Source organism: Carcharodon carcharias, chromosome 11 (assembly GCF_017639515.1).
Source record: "Carcharodon carcharias isolate sCarCar2 chromosome 11, sCarCar2.pri, whole genome shotgun sequence".
NCBI classification, from domain to species: Eukaryota; Metazoa; Chordata; class Chondrichthyes; order Lamniformes; family Lamnidae; genus Carcharodon; species Carcharodon carcharias.
In genome coordinates, this window is record NC_054477.1 from 128,570,994 (window position 1) to 128,588,958 (window position 17,965).

A 17,965-nucleotide genomic window follows, 5' to 3' on the forward strand; every position below is an offset into this window, starting at 1 on the left:
ATTACTATAGCAGTAGTCCTTCTATGGCATATTTCACCCCAATTTTCTCCATCACTCTTCTTTATTTCCAGACACTTCTATATACAGACTACCATCTATATAACTGATATACACCCCTAGTGAAGTTTACAGCATGCTCTTCAGAAATGTAGAAAACAGACTGGATGACAATGCAAAATCCTGGATCTATGCTAAATGCAGCTTTCTTTTGTATTATTTTAACAAAGATAATGTTCATTTGTGCTATTTTTCAGATTGATCATTCTGCGAACTAAATTGATTTAATTCAGTGTGACAAGTAATTCTGAAAAGCAAAAAAAAATCAATGTGCTTCTATACATGGATCATAGGTTTTGTTGGACTATCTGGATAGACGTTACAAGACAAACCATCCAGCCCAACTAGCCTGAGTCAGTGATTGCCCTTCACAGAATCATAGATAAGTACAATATGGAAGGAAGGCAGTCGGCACCTTGAATCTGCACTAGTCCTTTCAAAGAGTAATCCAGTTAGTCCACCTCCCAGGCTCTTTCCCCATATCACTGCAATATTTTCTCTTTCAAATATTTATACAATTCTCTTTGACCAAAAGCTACTATGGAATCTGTATCCACTCCCCTAACATGCAGTGCATTCTAAATTTTAACAACTCATTGCATTAAAATGTTCTTCCCCTGTAGCCTCGAGTTCTTTTGTCAAGCACTTTAAACCTGTCCCCCCTGGTTACCAACCCTTTAACCACCGTAAGCAGTTTCCCTTTCTCTAATCTCTTCATGATTTTAAACTTCCCTATCAAATCTCCTCTCAGTCTTCTTTGCTCTGAAGAGAACAACCCAGCTTTTTCAGCCTATCAGTGTAACTGTAATCCTTTATCTCTGGAAGCATTCTAGTCAATTACTTCTGTCTCTCTTCAAAGCCTGCAGTCCTTCCTAAAATGTGGTGCAGAATGCAAAGCAATTAGTTCTGATCACATTTATCCATCCTGTTCCCAAATGATTTGAGACTGTTGACTTTGCATTTTGTCACCTTTAAGAGTAATTCCACAACCAAACTGGAAGTACAGGCTGGGATTTTGTCCATGGTTGGAAAGCAGCAGGAAAACCGCCTGGGAGGCCCAACAAAATCTTAAGTCCATCAGGCAATTAACCACCTGCCACTATGGCTTCCATCCTTTTTAGGTAAAAGATCCCAGCGCCCTAGAGCTGCCAGCCAATTGGAGAGCCGGCAGCTCTTCAGACACAGCTGCGGCACTGGGAGCAGTGGCCACACGCCTGTCTGAAGAAGAGGCATGGATGCCACCCTCAGACCAAGGTAAGTAAGTGTGGGGTTAATTGGGTCAGTCAGACAGACTCCATGTGATGAGCAGAGGAATAGTTGATGAGGCCAGAGAATGTTGCCGCAGGGGCAACTATTGCCACCAGGGGGCCCCTCCATGGGCCACAGAGTGCCAGATTAGGAAGGTAATTGAAGGATTAACTGGCGGTCTCCCATGTGCCAGAGGTAGACCTCTGGTGAAAGGCTCTTAGTTGACCACTTAAAGGCCTCAATTGGTCTCTAGGTATGAGGGCCATCTGCCATCTTCCCTGCCAATGCCTGGCAAAATGCTACGGCAGCAGGAAGGAAACAGATTCATATCCACTTGAATCTTCTTCCTGCCTTCTTCAGAATATCCTTCTATTCCTTTTTCCCTCATGTGTTCATCTAACTTTCCCTTAAATGGATTAATGCTACGCACTTCAACTACTGCCCTTTGCGTTTACTGGTGTCTCTCTTGTATAGCACTAGTCTCCTCTGCAAGCGAAACATCTTCTCTACATTCACCCTATAAAACTCTTTCATAATCTTAAAGGCCTTTATCAGATGATTCAGGTGGTTTAAGAAGGTGGTTCACCACCACCTTATCAAGGCAATTAGTGATGGGCAACAAATGCTGGCCTTGCCATTGATGTTCACATCCAAGGAACAAATTTCACCCCTAGAAATTAAACCCCCATCTTACTGTACTTAATATTTATTAATATTAGTAAAAAACAGAAGGTAATGGAGCATTGAATGGGATTTAGCATAGATACACCTCCTGGACCTGATAGTTTCCATGCCAGGGTATTAAAAGAAATAGGTTAGGGAATTGCAAGAGTGTGTGTTATAATCTTTCAAAGTTCTCTTGGTTTGGGAATTGTGCCATTAGCTTGTCAGTTTAATGTCAGTTCTGAGGAAGCTACTAGAATCTGTCATTTAGGATAGAACAACTGAGCACTTGAGCAAATATGAACTGATCAGAGAGAGCCATCATGGTTTTGTTAAAGGTAACTTATGTCCAACTAATCTAGTTGAATTTTTTGAGGAGGTCACTAACAAGGTAAGCATCTAGACACAAAAAATTATTGGGAAAAATGAGACCATGCAGAACTGCATTCTTTTCTGTCTGAGATGGCGAAACTGGGAGCTGCCAGCAACCTGATGACACAATTAAATATTAGCTACCAAAAAGTCATACAGCACTCAGCCATACTAGCTTGATTTCATCACCAAGTGAAATATGATCATCTTCATAATGTTTAGTTGCGACATTATTACCTTGCTGGTAATAGTTCACATTTTTTTACCTCTGACAGAACTGGAGCTTATGGATAATGTTTCCCCAGAAAAGCTGAATTCTTCTGAGGGTGCACCTTCACAGGATTCAAGCATAATAGGCAGAACTGGAGGTAGCCTTTGCACTTGGGTTGGAAATTGGTATGGAGGTAGGAGACAGAGAATGTGGATACTGGGTAAATGCTACATACTCAAGTATGTAACAGTTGAATTGGCTTGCTGCAGGAGAACCCCATGGATCTGTTCTGGGGCTCAACCTTTCCCTATTTTAATTAATGACTTTGATAAAGGAGTATAGAGTTATCTATCCAAAATGCAGATGCACTAAATTAGAAGGGGACAGTATGCAATATAGACTGAGGGAGCAGGAACTTATAAGGAGACATGGACAGTTTGTCCAGAATTTTACAGCATCCCCATCCCCCCCACAAGGGCAGAATGGCAGACGCAGAGTGGGGGGTGGGGTGGAGGGATGTGCCATAAAATTGGGCACCATGACAATGGCAACAGGACAAGAGAGCTGCGGTGATTTGATTGGCCAGCAGCTCCTGGAGATTTCCTCCAAAGGGACATAACATTAATAATTGAACTGGGTCATTTCGGAGGGAAATCTGGAAGGACTTTTTCTCACAATAGGATATCAGAAATCTAGAATTCTGTATCCCAAAAGTTAATGATGCAGGGACAAGTAGAGCTTTGAAGGCTTGAGATTGATGGATTATATTTGGGTCAGTATATGAGAAATTTGGAGAAAAGGCAGGTAAATTTAATTAAGGTACATATTAATTATACTTAACTGAATAGTAGAGCAGCCTTGAGAGACTGATTTGTCAACTCCCGTTTTTATATTGCAATCCATTTTATTCCATTTTCCTGCCATTTCCCAGTATCTTTTTAAAATATGTATCCACCTGTTTTTAAAACTCATTACGATTGCTATTTGCAGCATTGTTCCTGGTAGGGCATTCCTAATATCCCCTGTAAAAAAAACTCCTAACCCCACCTGCTGTTTTGCTTTTAAGGAAGGCCACCTTATGCCACAATAAGTGAGGTGCTTTTAGGATTCTGTCAAAAACTTACGTTAAATCACATTAAAGACATGTACAAATAGACTTGGGTGGGAAGGAAAGCTGATCACACAGAACTGGTAAAGTTAGCAGATTTAATAAATGACTCGCAATAGAAAACACAAGATTAACTGTGTATATACACCACAGAGCTATATGGGAATTTATATCCACAGGGAACTCATTCCCCATTAATTGGCCTTCTAAATTGTGTAATATTAATATCATTTGCAACAGCTAAATTTACTTAAAGAAAAATAAATGGTGGGATCTGTTTTCTCCAATAACACATTCTAATTAAACATTCTCATCTCGGAATGTTGACTATTTTACAGCACTACACATCATCTACAACAGATGAGAACAATTTGATAATGATATCCATGAGAATTACTGACTTTGGCCCGTACACTTCAGGTTTAATAGATTTAAGAGGAACATTAATTGTGTTTGTTTGGGCCCAGTCCCAATGTGAGCACCAAGTTTAAGCTACTCTGTAAAATATGAGAGTTATTTTAACCCAGATGTCAGAATAGAAATTTGGAAGCCAACAACTGATGTTTCCCAGACTTCCTGGATAGCTTTATACTATAATGTAATTTTTCCCCAAACCATTTTTCAGTGCAAAAAGTAAAAACTGGTTTCTAGCTTTCATTTAATAGTAATTACGAACATTGATCTTTTCAGCCATCAGTGGAATACTCTCTCAGACGATCAGTCTTAAAACACTGTACTAGGAAATGACTCTTGATGACATGGAACAACTACTCTTTAGAGCTGCATTTTGTTTCCAATTATTACATTCTTCTCTGCTTTTCTACTTTAGGTTCCTCTCACTTTTGTCTCCCACTGGCTCATGATATAGCAGGATGGTCTGAGTCACAGTGTTATCAATCAGCTCGTAAGAGATTCCCATTCCATTCTTATGCACCCTCCCCCTGAAGGAGATGGCTGCACCGAGTGGCCCTGATGAAAATGAGCAAATTCATCTAGTAAGGCCAAGTCTGTTCAATTGCATATTGGAAGCAGTGTTCTGACTAAACAGTGTTAGTCTTGACTCAATCTTGCCTGAGTCCCACTCCAGAGGCTTAAGCACATGATCTAGCAGGCAATCCACTGTGGTACTGAGAGAGTGCTCCACTGCTAGAGGTGCCTTTAGAACTGAGGCCCCTATCTCTCAATCAACGTCATTTAAATAGATGATCTGGTCATTACTTGATTGCTATTTGTCTGGGCATGCATTACACAAATTGGCTGCTAATTTTCCTGCACTACAACAGTAAGTGCTCTACAAATATACCTCAATGGCTATAATATGCCTTGTGATTTCCTGAAGTTGTGAATGGCATTATATAAATGCAAGTCATTCTTCCTTCTTTTATTTAATGTTTTTCCAGTTTAGTATCCATTACCCATTAAGTCCATCCAGTCCTCCTTCCTTCAGGATGCTGGATATTACAGTGTTACAGACAGAATGGATGTGTTCACTTTACAGCACACAATCAGTATGTATTGTATCTAAGAGGTGTGTCTTCTCTTACCCTCAGAGTTTGATCCCAATTAAATTATTCAGCAGTGTGCTTTTGTGAGTTTAAACAAAAAGGTTATTTATTCTCACACAATTACCCTGAATTAAATGCAATGTACTGGAAGCATGCAGGACAGGTCCTAGCTGGTTTACCCTCCAGCTTTTCCCTTTTAAAGTTAGGGATATGTCCTGTCTTCTCTTCTCTCCATTCCTTTAGCATCTATTTATGCTCCATCTACTTCTTTCTCATCTCTTCCTTGCTGCTAGGAGTTACTAGATCCAAGTTTGTTTCGGTTAGATGTTTATGGGTTAATTTGTAGTCATCAGACATAGTGGCTGCATATCTGATATTTGAAATCCTTTGTTCCTCTATGTAAGCTTTAACGCTTTATGGGATGCAGTTTTTCAACTGCTCCAGCAGTACTGTTTCTTGAGTATTGCTGAAAAAAGAGACAGGTTGAAGCTTTCCATCTTGCACTCATCAGAATACTTCGCAAGAATACCAATACAAGGGGAAAACAACAATTTATACTGTATGAGAAGAGAGTGCTGATTGGATGGCAAATGGCCTCTAATTGGTAGAGGCATTTCCATGGAGAATGCACCAATTTCTAATGACTGGCAGTTAACTGCAAAGCATTATATGAAATTTAGACCAGGCAACTTGATCTTGATTGGTCAACGTAAACTCATAAATGGGCCTAAGATCATCACTTTCGAACCTGAAAAGTGCCCAGTTTATCTCAAATTACCCTGGAAGGGAAAGGTATCTCAAAAATTTGAGCAACAGGTGAAGCTAGCTGTTTTATGCTGCTACTATGCAGTAGCAACATGAGTGGCATTCACCACCAACAGGATGTTGCTATCAAGCCAAAAATACCTTCCACCTATCACACAAATGAGTAATGTGGTATATGAATTTCAGTGCCAGTGTGATGCTAGGTATGTAGGCCGTACACCCCAAAGACTGACAGATTGTATCAAATAGCATGTCCCAGCTGCTGTTTGCAATGGGCAAGGTACAGACTGTACCCAACCAGCCCGTTCTTGCAAAAGTAAAACACAGTGTCCAAGGTTAGATGTGATTCCATGATTGGACAACAATTGCTAAATAATCCTCAGTGTGCTAAGAATTATGCTAACAACCAATTTAAGATTATCAGTTGGGCTGGCAGTGTGGCACATTTGTGTGTAATGGAAGCTACATCTATTAACAGACAGGGCCCTGTTCTTTGCAGACAGAAAGAACATGTACACACATCGCGCCTGTTTCAGCTAAACAAAATAAGTGACAGCCATTCGCTTACTCATTCCTCAGGGCAATGCCTTGACCAATCAGGGTCAAGCTACCTGGTTTGAATTTCAAACAATGCTTGGCAGTTAACTGTTAGTCACCATCAATTGGTGCATTCTCCATGGCAGCACCTCTACCAATCAGACTCCACTTGCCAACCAATCAGCAGTCTCTTCTCATACAGTATAAATTGTTGTTTTTCCCTTATATTGGTATTCTTGAGAAGTGTCCTGATGAGTACAAAACAAGAAGCTTTGACTTCTCTTTTTTTCAGCAATACTCAAGTTCTGTTCTACCAAAATCACTATTTCTCTTAACCCTCTGTAGGTGCTGTCAGTTTTTATGGCTCGCACTCACAGGCCTGGTGGTGGTTGACATGGAGATGGAACTTGGAGAATGGTCATGTATGTGTGTTTGATGGTGGAAGGGTGAGACTCAATCTACCAGGAGAGCCTGGTTTGACAGCATGCTGAGCACTGGGTGCAGAGTGCAGAGATATCAATGAGGTATCTCACATAGATCTCAGCAGTGTGGTCCCATCCCAAGGAGTGCAGTACCTCTGACACCAGGAGGAGAAAATCTTATCCGAGGAAGTAGCATCACACCCAACTAGCTCACCAGGCACCAGTGCAGATATGTTCACCTTAGTGGGTCCATGTGCAGTCTTAGAGTTAGGAGCACAGCACTATTGTGCAGGAAGAGGTGTCTAAGACAGCAGCCTTTGTGGACAGTCCCCCTTGGAGGGGGGATGACAGACCAGACGCAGTGATGCACTACGGGGCAATGAGCAAGGACCTCAGGAGTCACAGTCTGGGGCCCAGTATTTGGCCCTGCAGCAGCAGATGTGTGGCAATCTGACAAAGCTGATGCACTGAGAGTTCATGCATTGCAAATAGAGGAGTCCATGGTGCAGAACAGGCCGATTATGTCTCAGGGCTTTGAACGCATGAGCTCCATCTATGACACAGTGGTCAATCTCTTGGAGAACCCCATGCAGCAGCACCTGGAGTGCATGCAGGAGCAGTGGAGGTTGCACAGGTTGTGTGGCACGCTCTGAAGTCTGGACAACTTGGTTCAGAGTTTGAGTGCTAATGTCCGTGGAGTACGTGAGGAGCAGCAGACCATGAACAGAGCACCGTTTCAGGTGGCTCAACAGTGGCAGCAGACCCCTTGAAGCCAGTGGGAGAGCTCACCAAGGGCTGTGGGTTAATCCAGAGGAGGATGAGGGGGTCCATGCAGATGAAGAAAATCTCACCATCCTCAGCTTCCTCAGCCCCTCTGTTAGGACGAGCATCTGAGGCAGGGCGCCGGCAGTGCAGTCACAGGTATAGCCTCAAACGATGCACCATGGCAGGGAGGTGGCGCTCAATGCATCTGCACGGGGGCTCTGTCTGAGGATATCTGAGCAGGGTTAGAAGCCACCTCCTCAGAGTTTGTCCTTGCAGCCCAGAATCCATCTGCATACCTTACGGATGGGGTGGAAAAGATAAGGTCGCTTTAGCTTGCAGAGTATAAATGAATCATGGCATCTCCCTGTAAACCACGCACAGAAGTGCGAGAGGTTCTTATGCTTGCACACCATTTGCACATTTATAGAATGGTAATCCTTCCTGTTGATGGTGCAGTCTGGTCTTTCTGTGACTTGACGCCCAGACCTGTGCAGTCCATGATGCCCTGGACCTGGGGCAAGCCAGCTATAGATACAAGACCAGTAGCCCTCTGTGTTTGTGAGGCCATATCCATTAAGAAACTGATTGGAGCCATACCTAGCACAAAGGAAGATAGTTGTGGTTGTTGGAGGTGAAACATCTCAGTTCCAGGACATCACTGCGGTCGTTCCTCAGGTCAGTGTCCTCGGCCCAACCATCTTCAGCTGCTTCATCAATGACCTTCCTTCCATCATAAGGTCAGAAGTGGGGATGTTCGCTGATGATTGCATGATGTTCAGCACCATTCGTGACGCCTCAGATACTGAAGCAGTCCATGTCCAAATGCAGCAAGCCCTGGACAGTATCCAGGCCTGGGCTAACAAGTGGCAAGTAACATTCATACCACCTAAGTGCCAGGCAATGACCATCTCCAACAAGAGTGATCCTAACCATTGCCCCTTGACATTCAATGGCATTATCGCTATCAGCATCCTGGGGGTTACCATTGAACCGAAACTGAATTGGACTAGTCATATAAACACTGTGGCTAGAAGAGCAGGTCAGAGGCTAGGAATCCTGCGATGAGTAACTCATCTCCTGATTCCCCAAACCCTGTCCACCATCTACAAGGCAAAAGCCAGGAGTGCGGTGCAATACTCTCCACTTGACTGGATGAATGAAACTCCCGCAACACTCAAGAAGCTTGATAACAGACAGGACAAAGCAGTCTGCTTGATTGACACCACATCCACAAACATTCACTCTCTCCACCACTGATGCACAGTGGCAGCAGTGTGTACCATCTACAAGGCGCACTGCAGGATTTCACCATGGCTCCTTAGACAGCATCTTCCAAACCCATGCTGAACATTGTGCAGTCATCAGTGAACTCTGACCTTATGATGGAAGGAAGGTCATTGATGAAGCAGCTGAAGATGGTTGGGCCGAGGACACTGGCCTGAGCAACGACTGCAGTGATGTCCTGGAACTGAGATGATTGATCTCCAACAACCACAACTATCTTCCTTTGTGCTAGGTATGACTCCAGTTTCTTAACAGATATGGCCTCACAAATACAGAGGGCTACTAGTTTTGAATCTATAGCTGGCTTGCCCCAGGTCCAGGGCATCATGGACTGCACAGGTGTGGGCATCAAGGCACAGAGAGACCAGACTGCACCATCAACAGGAAGGATTACCATTCTATAAATATGCAACTGGTGTGCATGCATAAGAACTCTTGCACTTCTGTGCGTGGTTTACAGGGAGATGCCATGGTGCATTTATCACCTAGAACAATAAGGGCAGCAAATAGATGGGAACACCACCACCTGGAAGTTCCCCTCCAAGTCACTCACCATCTTGACTTGGAAATATATCACCGTTCCTTCACTGTCACTGCGTCAAAATCCTGGAACTCTCTCTAACAGAACTGTGGGTGTATCTACAACATATGGAATGCAGCGGTTCAAGAAGGCAGCTCACCACCACCTTCTCAAGGGCAGCTAGAGATGGGCAATAAATTCTGGCCCAGCCAGCGAAGCCCGCATCCCATGAATGAATTTTTTAAAAAGTTAGATTAGTGGGTTGAAGATATGAACATACAAACAAGGAGCAGAAGTAGACGATTTGGCCCTTCAAGTCTGCTCCACCATTTAATAATGTCATGGTTGATCTGACAGCAACCTCAGATCTGCATCCCGCCTTACCCCCAATAATCACTGACTTGCTTACCAAGAATTTATCCACCACTGCCTTAAAAATATTCAAAGACTCTGCTTCTACCGCCTTTTCAGGAAGAGAGTTCTAAAGACTCACAACCCTCTGAGTGAAAAAATTTTGCTTTATCTCCGTTTTAAAAAGATGACCCCTCATTTTTAAACAGTGATCCCTCGTTCTTGATTCTCCCACAAGAAGAAACATCCTCTCCACATCCACCCTGTCAAGTCCCCTCAGTAACTTATATGTTTCAATCAAGTCGCCTCTTACTCTTCTAAACTCCAGCAGACACAAGACTAGCCTGACCAGCCTTTCCTCATAAGACAACCCATCCATTCCAGGTATTAGTCTGGTAACCTTCTCTGAACTGCTTCCAATGCATTTACATCCTTCCTTAAATAAGGTGATCGATACTGTGTACAGTACTCCAGGTCTCACTAGTACTTTGTATAACTGAAGTATAACTCCCTACTTTTATATTCAATTCCCCTTGCAATAAATGATAACATTCTATTAACTTTCCTCATTACTTGCTGTACCTGCATACTAGCCTTTTGCAATTCATGTACTAAGACATCTTCTGCATTTCAGGGGTCTGCAATCTCTCCATTTAGATAATATACCTCTCTTTTATTCTTCCTGCCAAAATAGATAATTTCACATTTTCCCACATTATACTCAATTTGCCAGAACTTTGCCCGATTACTAAACCTATCCCCATCTTTTATAATCTCCTTATGTCCTCTTCACAATTTACTTTCCTAGCTATCTTTGTGTCATCAGCAAATTTGGCAAACATCTCATCCATCCGTTCATCCAAGTCATTTATATAAATTATAAACAGTTGAGGTCTCAGCACTGATCGCTGTGGCACACCATTCGTTACATTTTGCCAACCTGAAAAAGACCCATTTATGTCTGCTCTCTGCGTCCTGTTAGCCAGCCAATCTTCTATCCATGTCAATATGACAATCGTGGGGAGGTGGTGATGTAGTGGTATTGTCACTGGACTGGTAATCCATAGACCCAGGGTAACGCTCTGAGGACCAGGGTTCAAATCCTACCAAGCCAGATATTGGAATTTGAATCCAATAAAAATCTGGAATTAAAAAGTCTAATGATGACCATTGCTAATTGTCATAAAAACCCATCTGATTCACTAATGTCCTTTGCTGTCCTCACCTGGTCTGGCCTACATGTGACTCCAGACCAATAGCAATGTGGTTGACTCTTAAAAATGCCCTCTGAACAAGGGCAATTAGGGGTAGGCAATAAATGTTGGCCTAGTCAGCACTGCCCACATTCCACGAACAAAACAAAAATGTTACCCCCTATACTACGAGTTTAATGGAATTTGAGAATGATGAAAGCCCTAATCTACTTGCTTATTATGTGGAAGATAACACCAACATGGTCTAGTTGAGACAAATGATTTGTTTTCAAGATTTGCCCCTCACTTCAATCAATTGACTCAGAAATAGCATGACACAATTCAGCTATAAAATAGTATTATGCAATTAGTAATATGGCTCTCTTAGACACTCTCTGCCTCTGCTTCTCTTACTCTTGTAGACACTTATTAATGTTAATTAAACTACAAATATCAAAGGCAGGATTCTTGGCACTGAAGTGTTAGACTGAACCTATATTTAATCCCAAATGGTTTACTGATATAAAAGAAGATAACAGTGAGAGGTTTCAGAGCATTCCGTGTGCAAGTATCAAGCCACACAATCATTTATCATTCTGCTGCTTTTGCATTCTGAACAATTTCCACTTGATTTGGCTTCACTGTATCTGGAAAGTCTTTGTTCAGTTTACATGTGAAAGTCTTCAAAAAAAATCTTAAAACCTGTAGCGATTAAGGTAGTAGGCTAACTTGATTACTTTTTAACCATAAGGAGTGTTAATGAGGCAGAAGCTGTTTGGTACAGTAACATCACATAAGCCCACCATGATGCAAATTGCTGTAAGTCAGAATTCCATTGACAGTTGACAGTCTCTGGGGCAGGATAAAATAATGTCAGATTGACATTTCGCAGCAGGGTCCCAAAGCTACCTTGACTACACTGTCTCACACCCCACTCCCTGTAAGGACTCTATTCCGAGCTTTATTTTTTCTGTCTCCATCGCATCTGTTCTGATGATGCAACCTTTCATACTAGAGCTTCCGATGTGTCTTCCTTTTCCCTCAAACAAGGATTCCCACCCAACATGGTTGACAGGCTCTCCGCCATGTCTGATCAATTTCAAGGACTCCTACTCTCACCCCTTCTCCCTCCTCCTAAAACCGTGATGGAGTTCCCCCTGTCCTCACCTTCTACCCCACCAGCCTCCGTGTTTGGTGGATCATCCTCCCTTTCCTACAGAACCTTTCCATGCAAGAGCAGGAGGTGCAACATCTGTCCTTTTGCCTCATCCTTTCTCAAATGTCCAAGGCCCCAAACACTCCTTCCAAGTGAAACAGTGAATCACTTGTACTTCTTTCAATTTAGCATACTGGTGTTTGCTGCTCACAATGCGGTTGCCTCTACTTTGGAGAGACCAAACACAGAATGGGTGACCACTTTGCGGAACACCTCTGTTCAGTCCGCAAGCATGATCCTGAGCTTTCAATTTTAATTCCCCAACGTGCTCTCTTTCTGACCTTGCTGCCATGGCCTGCTACAGTAGTCATCTTTTGACTCAGCACTCTAGAGCTTCTGGATTCAACAATGAGTCCAGCAATTTCAGGTCATATCCTCTGCCTCCATCTTTTTCTATACATTTTATGTCTGGTTCAATCTTGTCTCATTTCTTTCTTTATCCTTGCATGTTAATTCTGATGGCTATCAGAATCATCCCAGATTTGCACAAAGTGTGGTAGTGGATGGGTAAAACGTCATTTTACCTGCCAGCCTCAATGATGGCTTCTCATGCCATATTATCCCAAACCTGCTGCATTAATTATGCATACCCAGGAAACAAGCCATTTCCATGGCAGGAGGGCTCTCATTCACTCACCATGCAATCACCTTGTTGCTTCAGCATGCCGGGTGCCATATTTAAAGTGCAGCCGTGCACACACCTCTCAGTACTTCCAGCCCAAGACAGCTGCAAAGAAGACAGGATGGCCCCAAAAGGCAAAAAGACTGCAGACCCCAGGTTTAGTGACGTGCTCCTTGAGCGCCTTTTGGACTCCTTGGAGGTCCGCTGTGATGTCCTCTACCCCAACTCTGGCCTTAGGAGAGGCAGCAAAATTACCACTCCAGCTTGGTAGGTGATGACATTGGTGATCAATGCCAATGCTGTATAGAGGAGGTTGGCCATTCAATGCAGATAGAGGGCGAATGACCCCATGTGTGCCGCCAGGGTAAGGCAACCATCTCATCGCTCTAAACTCATACACTGAAGCTCTTCACGCATACACTAACATCTCACTCACTGCCAGCTCAAGGGACATCACCACTCACTTTCACACACACACCCCTACATCTCCACCTGGCCTCATCTGCTCTGAAAACTGCCTCCTCAGCTCTCACCATCTTGAGGCCACTTGCACAGATCAACTTGTGCCCCCCGCACACACCCTGGGATAGCCCCCTTTCCCAGTACGGCTTTAGCCATGCGGCCTCTTTCCTTGCCTGAGGCCACTTTTCTCCCTTCCCCAAGCAAGCCCTAGCCCTGCAGCCATACAAAGCTAGACCACTTTATGGTTGGTCTAGTAGGTAGAGACCTGCCCATGAGCCCTCCTAAACGTGATGTGGTGCCGTCTGCAAAGCCTGGAGCTAATGCCTGTGACTGCTGCCTGAAGCAAGGTAGGCAAACAAACTTCAAAGACCTGAGCAAAGTGCAGCTCGCCAGGTGCACGTTGTTTATATGCTGTTGTGAAGCATGTCGGTGTGATGTGGGTGGACGATCCAGCGTGGGTGGGTGAGTCCAGTGGGCTAGCCTTATAATGATATTCTGATGTACTACAACGAGGTTCCCAACATCCGATGCAGGAGACACAACTTGCCATCGACGGGCTGAGCGGACAATCACAAACTGGTTTCGTGACATCGTGAAACTGACTTTTGGCCTGCTCACGCCAGCAAACACACACGGGCACAGACGATTCTGTCCATTATCTGGACACATCTTTTGTTTCTTTACTATACCCATTACCACACTCTGGCTTTTGTCCACCCTATCACAGACCTTCCCTTCTGTTCTTCCTGTTTCTTCCCCCCTTCCACTGTCTTAAAACCTATTACATTGCTATCTTTCTTCCGTTCTGATGAAAGGACATTGTGACCTGATACATCAGTTCTGTTCTGCTCCACAGATGCTGCCCAACATGCTCATCATTTCGAGCAGTTTTTGTTGTTACTTCAGATTTCCAGCATCCGCAGTATTTTGCTTTTGTATTTGAGACTGTCTAATTTGGTTTTGCATTGGATTCATTTCATGCCATTTATCTGAGCTTGATTCAAACCCATAAACCATAACTGCAAGGTTAGTTTGAGATTGAGTCACACCATCCACTCCTTTTCGGCACTCTTTTAGAAAATGCAGATGGTAACAAAAACGAGAATAAGAAATCATATTAGATGCTGGTACAACAGCTCGTCCCTTCCAAAATTGGGGTTAAAGTACATTAATGAGGCAGCAGGAAAGAAAATGATCCTTTCAATGAAGCCAAAAGTAAAGTTCATGGTGCAGCATGATGATTCCTCATTTGACAAAGCCACTGAGCAGAAAACGAGCTGCATTTTTGTTTAATTTTAACAGGAAGTGGAAGATTTTTATTTCAAAAAAAGCTTCAAGAACACAGCTCAGGGGTGGTGTGTCAATACTCAATATTCAACTAAACAGTGTACAAGGAACAGATAAAGACAACAAAGGCTGCTACTAGATCAGCTAAAAGACCAATGGAAAAGAGGGATATAGGCATTTATGGAAATAATAGGAAAAGATTTACTGGTTGTTGTGACCAGGTGAGAAGGGGTGAACTGGTTCCCCTCTATTCAATCTCCGCAGTTGGTCACAACAGAAGTTTAAGTTTCTTTTTTTCACAAAATATGACTTCTCCTAATCAATATGTGTTTAACTATTTGAGCTGTGAGATGAGTCAATCAAACAGGGTTTTCTTGAGTCAAAGAAAGAGCAAATTTATTAACCATTAAATCTGAGAAAAATAATAAAAATGCAACATTAAGCATTCAGCCCTTAGGCAATCATTGGAGCACCACCTCCCCCGCACCGCCTCCCCCCCCGCCCCCCCCCACCCCCCCCCCCCCCCCCCCCCCCACCCCCAAACACACACATACACACACACACACAACTATCAAAAATAAGGGGAATTAGAGTCCAATAAAAAAAGGTAAAAGAAAATACTGTCATGAAACTAACATTTTTTCATTATATGCTTGTGGTTTATTGTAAAGTAGGTTTATGGGTGAGAGTGTGAATGGGTCTGTCTGTACAATTCAATTGAATTAGAGCCAGATAGACTGCAAGCTTGAAATTATCAAAGGTGTAAAACACATTTGAAATGCTAATGAGTAAACATGAATAAGGGCTTAGCATATATAGTGTGAAGGAAATTTGCATTTTTAGATAAGTGAAGGAGTTGTTTGGGTTTCAAAGGGATGATAGGATATTTACAATCAGCAAGATAAGCAAAGCCAAGCTGTGTTTATTTTTCAGAGGCACTGACCACATTAGCAACATGAAATATTATGAGAAAAGTGAATTTCCAAAGACATATAACACAATGGAATTTACAGATTAAAAAGAGAGAAACATAAATGAAGAGGAATGGAAGGCCATGTTGGGGGGCTACATAACATCTAAGAGGACCATGTAAAACAGCCTTGTGGAAGCCTCCAGCCACTTTAGCAGAAGTCTGCTGTCTCCAGTAACCCATGGAAAGCCTTTGGAATTCCACTATCGAGTGGGTGCTGTGGTAAACTTGCTGGCTTGCTATTTGAATTTAAAATGTATTTTGGACTGTTGTCTTAAGGGGGGGGGGGTGTAGTTGGGAGTCAGGTTAAGTAGGAATTTTGGGATTTGTTATAGTATTAAGTAACTGTAATCTGTATGTGCTTGTAATTTGTTATTTTGTTAATAAATGTTTAATTTAGTTTTTTAAAAATCTCTAAAGGTGTTAGTGGACTCATTACTTCTGAATTTAGTACACAAATCTTCTCTTAATAAATACAAATTGCAAAACCACTGTGATAGCGGGGCCAAGTTTCCCTTGTTTCCTTTGATTGTCCTTGAGGTGTAAATTTTAAACACTGCGGCCAATTTAGGTTAGCTGGTTTTTTGGATGAGGTCAGATGTAGGAGATGCTGCAGTTGTTGTGAGATCTTTTTCGCTGGCAGGTTTCTGGTAGAGTTGGCTTCTCAAACCAGGTAACATGTTTATTCCAAAAGAGAAAAGGAAAGAGAGCTGCCGTCAGCTTGTTCCTCTGCCGAAGACTTTCTTGACACTGGTGATATCACCTGCAACCAAACTCTAATGGCTGGCAGTCTTGCCTTGAAATGCTTCAGCCATTGTGTATTTCCAATGGGTTTTGGGTGTGTCTGTCTGTGGCAGCTATTGTTTCAATATCCAGTACTTTGTATTTTTAATGTCAATTCCTGAGATAGTTACGAGTTTCAATGGGTGTCAGGACTAGAGGAGATGTTTCTCTCATCATACTCCCCTGAGGGTGATTTATTGGTTTCTCAGCTCAACCTTTGAATGTGGCCTTGCATTTTTAAGCAGTTTGCTCCGTCTCAGTTCAAATTGTAAAATTCTCAGTCAATTGAAAGTTGAAAAATCATATTTTCAAAAATAAAGGGGCATAACCTTGTAACACAGAATTGTGAAGAGTCACAGAATTGTCAAAGACTGTACTGGGCCATTTAATGATGTTCAAGGACAGATTACAAAGGATTCACTGGGTATGGCAGAAATATTAAACAACCATATCCTTCTTCACTCTTGAAACATGATGCTCAAGTATTAGAATTCTCGTGGTATTAAATTAGATGAACATATTGTTTTAAAACAATCAAGAATTTGAAAATTGATAGTGTAGTTAAATGAGATGATAGCTACTCTCGGGTCCTCAGGGAGATAAGGTATGTGCTATGCAAGCCCTAGTCCGTATTTCTAATAGCCCATTTCACTCTCGAATGGCTCTAATTGTCTGGAAGGATGTTAATATAGTCTTCTCCTTTTAAAAATGTGGCAAGACAGACCTGGGTAACTAGTTAGTTTGACATCAGTGATAGGAAAGATGATTGAGGGAATCATTAAAGATGCAATATATAAATAGAAAGGATAGAGTGGGACATATTCGGGACATCTGCATGGCTTCATAAAAAGGTCATGTTTTATAAATCCAATGATAGTTTTTGGAAGAGGTTGTAAGACTTTTTGTCTTACAAAGTTGATGGATAAGGGAAGCCCAGTAGCCATTGCCTTCTTAGTCCGTGAAGCAGCTTTTGTAAGGTACTGCACTAGCGACTTCTCATTGGTGGTAATATACTGAGCTGGATGAAACAGGCTGGCAGGTACTATGAATATGAATTTTATAAGATTGCCATGTTTTGGGGCTGTCCTTTAAATTCCAGGTAAATTGGAGGAATGAAGGGGTTCACGTAATCTCCCTTGAATTCTGCCTGAGTGGCTCGGCTGTTAAAGGTTAAGGGGGTGGGGGAGGTGCCCAGGTTAATTTATTGGGAAGAAGGTGCAAGATGTTCACACCTGTAAGACAATGATTAGAGCAGTTTTGCTGACAATGGGTAGACTTGTTAGTCTTTAAGTCTCAGAGGGAGGCGTTAGGAATGTTAGGTTTTATAAATGGTTATGCTTTAAACTGCCTGTTTGATTCAAAGATCGAATGGAGTAGGAGGATCTAGAAGATAGCTAATTAGCTATCCTACATGGATAGAAGACCCTTATGATTCATGTTGCCATGGAGATGAGCTTTGGGAAGGAAAATGTCTATAGAAAGCCATTTAGTATTGGATTACAGGGTTTCTAAGATATCCATGAAACTCACAGGCACAAGTCAGTCTGAAGCCATCTGCCAGTAAGGGAGCAGGGGCTAGAGGCAGCTAGTCCTGCACCTGAAGCAGAGAAAAAGCTGACTCTAT

The 17,965-nt window shown here is 42.5% G+C and overlaps 1 protein-coding gene across 1 annotated transcript in view; it reads right to left on the reverse strand.

The window, feature by feature from the left end:
• LOC121284092 (glypican-6-like) overlaps positions 1-17,965 on the reverse strand; it is a 1,135,979-nt gene that overhangs the window by 214,494 nt on the left and 903,520 nt on the right. The window lies entirely within an intron of this gene.